The following is a 6,832-nucleotide window of genomic DNA, read 5'->3' on the forward strand; positions in this document are numbered from 1 at the left end:
TTGTATAGATGGGGAGGATCACCTCTCTGGACCGGCTTGAGATGCACCTTTGGATGCATGACAAGGTATGGCTGGCCTTGCTGGCTGCGGTCTGGCATAGGCGGCTCATGCTCATCTTGGAGTCAATAATGACTCCAAGATCCCTTTCCACATCTGTGCTTTCAAGAGGGGAACTCCCCAGCCTGTATGTATGCTGTGGATTCCTTCTCCCAAGGTGCAGAACCCTGCATTTATCTATGTTGAACCCCATCCTATTCTAATCTGCCCACTTTTGTAGTCTGTCTAAATCTAGTTGCGGCCTTTCTCTCCCTTCAAGTGTGTCCACCTCACCTCACATCTTAGTGTCATCAGCAAATTTGGACAGCGTGCTTTCCACCCCCTCGTCCAAGTTGCTGATGAAGATGTTAAAGATGCTGACCCTTGATCATGTGAGTGGTCCTCCTCTGGACCCTCTTGATGCTATCCACATCCCTCCTGAAGTGCGGCGCCCAGAACTGGATGCAGTACTCCAACTGTGGCCTGACCAGTGTTGCATAGAGGGGGAGGGTCACCTCCTTGGACCTGCTCGTGATTCATCTATGGATGCATGACAAGGTGCGGTTAGCCTTCCTGACCGTGTCCCCACATTGATGGCCCATGTTCATCTTGGAATCAATAGTTACTCCAAGATCCTTTTCTGCCTCTGTGCTGACAAGAAGGGAGTTCCCCAACCTGTAGGTATGCTGCTGTTGTTCCTCCGCAGGTGCAATACCTTGCACTTGTCCATGTTGAAACCCATCCTATTCTCATCTGCCCACCTGTGTAACCTGTCCAGATCTAGTTGTAGCCTGTCCCTCTCTTCTAGCATGCTCACTTCACCCCACATCTTAGTGGCATCTGCGAACTTGAACAAGGTGCTTTTCAGCCCCTCGTCCAAGTCGCCGATGAAGATATTGAACAGTGCGGGCCTGAGGACCGAGCCCTGGGGAACCCCACTGCCGAAAATGACCTGTCCACCACCACTCTCTGGGCGCGGTCCTCCAGCCAATTTGTGACCCATCTGACTGTGTAGGCATCGACACCACAGTTGCCTAATTTTTTAATGAGGATGGGGTAAGAGTGTCGAAGACCTTCCTAAAGTCCAGAAAGACTAGGTCCACCACAACACCTGCGTCCAAGGCTCTTGTGACCTGGTCATAGAAGGCAACCAGGTTGGTCTGACAGGACCTGCCTCAAATGAACCCATGTTGATTGCCCCTGAGCATAATCTCCCCTGCTGGTCCCTTGCAGATGTGCTCCTGGATAGTTTTCTCAAAGACCTTCCCCAGGACCGAGGTAAGACTAATGAGCCTATAGTTTCCTGGGTTCTCTTTCTTCCCTTTTTTGAAAATGGGGACCAAATCGGCCTTTTTCCAGTCCTCCGGCACCTTGCCAGGGCACCATGAGTGCTCATAAAGCTGTGCCAGGGGTCCTGCAATGACCTCTGCCAATTCCCTCAGCACTCTGGGGTGGAGATTGGCAAGACCTGCTGATTTGAACACATCAAGTCCCTCCAGAAGTTCCCTGATTAGGGCCTCACTGACTATGGGCCTGGCTATGCATCCCCTGGGTCCATCCAGAATCCCAGTGGGGGGGATGTCCCTGTCCATCAGAAAAATGGAAGTAAAGTATTTGTTAAAGAGAGTAGCTTTGTCATCTGGTGCTACCACCAGATTAACAAGCATGTCTTGTAGAGGCCCTACGTTACTTGGTACCTTCTTTTTACCCTCTATGTATTTAAAAAAGGACTTCTTGTTATCTTTGATCCAAGTTGCTAGTCCCAGTTCCATCTCTGCCTTAGCCTGCCTAACAGCCCTCCTACAATCTTGAGCAATGAAGGTATAATCCTCCTTGGTGATGGCCCCTCCCTTCCATTGGGTGTATGCCTCCTTTTTGGCTTTGAGATGTTCCTGGATGCTTTTGATGAGCCATGGGGGCTTATGAGCACTCTTGCCCCCTTTGATCCGCATGGGGATTGTCACTCTTTGGGCTTGAAGGATTGTCTCCTTAAAGAATGACCACTCTTCTTGGACACCCAACTCCCCTCCCCTCTGGGACCTCAGTGCCTCCCTGACTAATTTCCTTACCTCATTGAAATCCACCCTCCTGAAGTCCAGGGATGCTGCCTTGCTGCAGGCCTTTGTCACCCTGATCTGGATGGTGAATTCCAGTAGGTGATGGTTGCTATTGCTCAGGTGGTTGAGCACCCGCAGTCCCCTCACCAAGTCATCACCTGTGACCAGGACCAGGTCCAACAAGGCATTTCCCCTGGTGGGACTGTGCACCTCCTGGGTTATATGTTCAGGCAGAGAACTAAGGTTTGCTATGTTGGACATCTGTTGACCTCTCAGATACTCTAGCTGGAGTGTGAGGAACTAAAAGTCATTAAGGAAATGCCCAGATCAAAGGATGTGAAAGATTCTAACTGTTTATAGGGACTGATGATTGCGTCTCAGGTTCTGCGTGTACCTGTTGGAAGCTTGTGACCCTTGCAATAATGTGTACATGGTAATGCAGTGTGGGAATGATCAGGAAGCCAGGCATTTGAAAGAGTAAATAAAATCATCAGAGAAGTACCAGTCTTAACTATAGCCCAGCAGAGCAGCTGGTGCAGCAGTGTGATGCCTCAAAAAGCATCCTGAAAGACTTTGAAAGGGAATGTGCTCAGAGAGAAAGAAACTGCTGGCTGTGCCACTTCGAACTGAACCATTCTTCCACACCAAGTTTAAGCACAAGATGGGTAAAGTCACTGCTGAGTACACCCAGGAGACTGCAGCACATGTGTGTGTGTGTGTGTGTGTGTGTGTGTGTGTGTGTGTGTGTATACATACACACTTTTCAGGGTTTCACCAAAAACTAGAAATGTTTTGCTCAGTTTACTTTATTTATTTTTTTGGTTGTGTTGAAATTTTTTGTGGAAACAAAAACAAATTCTTAATAGCTGCTTGCCCAAATCCAAAATGTTTGGTTCTTAAGGCTCTGATTTCACTGCAATATAAGCAAATGCTTAGAGTCACCACAGGCAGACAAGTTTCGTTGGGTAAATCTGATATTTTTATTAGAACAATTCATATAGTTGGAAAAATTCTTCTTTGCAAGCTTTTGTGTACAGATACCCATTGTCAGGCTTAGGAAGCATATGCATTTGGTCTGTGCTCCACATTTTTGTGTTCCACATTTGGTATGTGCCGCACCTTTTTGTGCTCTACATAGAGTCACCATATTTGCTTATGTGGTTTTTTTTTTTTTGGATAGGCACAGATTGCTGAACTTTTTTTTATTACCTGGATTTAAAAAAACAGTTCAGGAGTAGTTGTGATTCTCCTATGCAGAAAGAAAAGAGGTGGTCAGCATTAAGTAAAATGTATATATATTAAATACATATATGTAATTCTCAGTGGTAGGTAGATCTCTGAGGAACTTCTAAATGACCCTATTTGGCTAGAACTGTTTCATTCTAATATTTGTTCTGTTCATTATACACACAGTGCTATTGTGCCATTGCACACAAATTTTCAGTCACTGGCAGCTGGTTACCATTTTCTTTTTTATTTACAATAAAATAGCACCATAACCTTTGTGTGGAAGGTGATAAAATAGGGATGGAGAACACAAAAAACCTAAAGATATGTGAACTTTACAAACGGATATTATTTCTAGGGTTTTCTTCATCTTCTTGAGAAGCAGCTGGTACTGGCCTCTTTCCAAGACCAGATACTGGGCTAGATGGGACTTCTGCTCTTGTGTGGTCTATCAATTCCTTTGTCCCTATGAAAAAATATGAATTAAATGTTTGGCTCAACATCAGTGAGAGCGGGCGCATCTACATGAGATGCTTTAAGGCGCATTAGCTTAAATTGAAGGCACATTAGGGCATACATCTACACGTGTGTGTCCTTAATGCACTTTAAAAATGGTGATTTTGGTTTAATCATGCCTAAATTTAAGGTATCAAATTTAAGCACAAATAGTTAAAGTGCATTAATGCACATGTAGACGTGTTAAAGCGCATGAATGCGTTGTATGTGGGCTGACTTGGGACCAAATTTAGTCCCAAGTCAGTCCATACACCGTGTGAATGCACTTTAACTCCTGCATGTGTAGATACCTGCCTAAACTGGCTTAATGCACATTAAGTCAATGTGCATTAAATTTAGACAAACTTAAATGCATGTGTAGAAACACCCACTGGGTGTGTCTACAAGTGTATTCATGCACCATTGTTACTGCACTTTAAGTTTAGTACCTCTAATATGACCAGTGCACGGTCTTTTCATGGTGCTTAATGTGCAGTAGTCTAATTCTACTGTGCATTAGCATGTCTTTTGCCATGATGTGTGAGTGCACAGTAGAATTGGCCTACTACACACTAAGCATCTTGTGTAGACACACCCAGTTGTCCTCAGAAATTCACCTCCTAGTTTTGGGGAAAACATCTGTCCTTTGACAAAACGCTTCAACACATTAAGTTATGCACACGAGTAGGACTTCAAAATTAAGCATGTGCTTAAGTGTTTGGCCAAACTGAAAAGGAAACTTGTCCTTTTATTTATAATTAGTTTGAAATGTGAACAGCAGCATCATTGTCATGTCTGAAGTGTCATTGTTTCTTTAGTGCAACTTAGTTTTGTCTGGCTCAATAAATCCTGCTTTTGTAATTTGGGAATTACATACACTGCCATGTGTTTCTTGAGGTTTTTTTTTCCTGTTTCTTTTTTTTCCCCCCTCCTCATATGCTGAATGTTTCTGTCTTTCAGCAAACAAACCCAGCAGCTCAGTGTAAGTGTTCATAGCGGATTAAACACCAAGCCTTTACTGATACTTATTGACAACAGCTTCTACAGAAAAGAGAGGACAGGTGACAATATTCAAGAAATATACATAATAAAGCTTCCAAGAAGTGTGGGGGGGGGAGGCAAAGTCATGCATAATTCATGAGCTAAATTAATCAAGTCCTCTTTCCTGTGCCTGCTGCAATTATATGGAACATGCGTAATCATCAGGTTACTTTTTTTTTTTTTTCCTTACACAAGGAGGATAAACAGTGGCGATGGCGATATTTGAATGGGGATGAATTGAAGGTGGCAGTCACATTCAGAGCGGCACCTGAAAGATTTCTATCTTCTGTTGTGCTTTCATTGTGGAAAGGTTTTTTCTTTAGATTGGTGGGGAGTTGGGGAAAGAGGGTGGAGGGGGGAGGTAGCTTGGTGCGCGTTAGAGCAGAGAGATTGGGTAAAATTATTTTCCTTCATGCTTGGCTAGGTCTCAGTGCGAAGAAGGGGACCCAGCTTAGGGCTGGTGGCAGATTGCAGATAAAAGAAGCTTCATTTCTAACTGACCTTCCATGCGTTCTGTCAGGCCTTCAGAGGAAGGCGGGGGAAGGAACAATGGAGGCGACCTCAGGAGAAGCTCGTGTTGAATGACTAGGCCAAGGTTCCAGTGAAACAAGGTAAGAAAAACAAAAGCAATAGACAGGGCTTTGCCTTGAAATGGCTTCTATAGTTCTCACAAAAAGAGAGCCATTGAATGGGGAACAAAGTGCTGTCAATAAGCACCTACAACTTACATTCACACCACATACACACAATGCCACAAACCGGGGTGTGCACACGCTCCTAGACTAGCGAGGAGCTTTTAGGATCCTTGCCGCTGCCTCCCCTCTTCCAGGCCGAGATCCAAAGAGCTTTGAAATCAGTTGGCAAGCCCAAAACATAGTTTGAAAGGATTTAGGTCCTGATTCAGCAAGACGCTAAGGCTAGGTACAGACATTCAAAAAGCCTGAGGTGGAATCGAGCTAAGTTGCGCCTTTTTCTGTAAGTGGTGTAGTTTGGATCGGGAGCAAACAAAACACGCGTTTTCCCTGCGGGCATCGGGACGGCAAATTTTAGACCAGGCTCCACCATTTTTAAACCAGCCTCTGTGCAGAACTGTTCTGTTATGGGGATAGACCAGTTTTGTGTGTAGATCTTCTCTTGTGTTATGGGTACAGACCAGTTTCCAATCTCTTATATTGGTAAAAGAGTAATATCTGTATCTGGCCTGAATTATATGCCTGATGTTCAGCAGTAATCAATGGGAATATTACTATGCTTAAATATGCTTAAATCTTTCACTGCTTTAGAATCTAAGGCATTTATATAAAAAAAACAAACAACCCCCCCCCCCCCCCAACTCAAAATAGCCACATTTTAGAAAAAAAATTCTGTCTAGGTTATATTATATTAACTCTAGGACAGGGCAGGAGCTATTTGTAATGAAGAATATATTTGATAGACTTCACCCTTTTGTCTGTCTGTGAACAGGTTATGATTTCCACCAATGTGGACCAATTGTTTATTGAAAATGCTTGCTCACAGAATAGCAGGTGGATCTCCAATGGATGTAAAGTGGCATAGACAAACTGATGCCAGACTCTCAGTTTATGACGTACAGAAAAAGTTAGCTGTGGTTGTTCATTCAAGAATGTAACATCCTTAGTCACGTTGGTTTGTTTCTGCTCCTTGGCTGACTGGTCAGTGCAACTATAGTTGTGAAGGACGGGTTGAGCAAGTTTCTGGCTTTTCAGTATCTCAGGAAAAGGATGGGCATTAGTTGCTATTTATGGCATGCTCACAGGAGACGGGCAGGATTAGGGAATTTTAGAACATTGATTTTCTTTTCTGAGCCATGCTGACCTTGCCCAAGAGACCACTGCAGGGAAAAAATGAGCTGTTGTGAAATACTTACTGTCTGAGATCTATTCCAAACATGAACACACTTCCATCACATTTAATATAACAATTGCAAATATAGCATGGACTCAGCCCTCTTTCCC

Source organism: Alligator sinensis, unplaced genomic scaffold (genome assembly GCF_000455745.1).
Source record: "Alligator sinensis unplaced genomic scaffold, ASM45574v1 scaffold1086_3, whole genome shotgun sequence".
Taxonomy (NCBI): domain Eukaryota; kingdom Metazoa; phylum Chordata; order Crocodylia; family Alligatoridae; genus Alligator; species Alligator sinensis.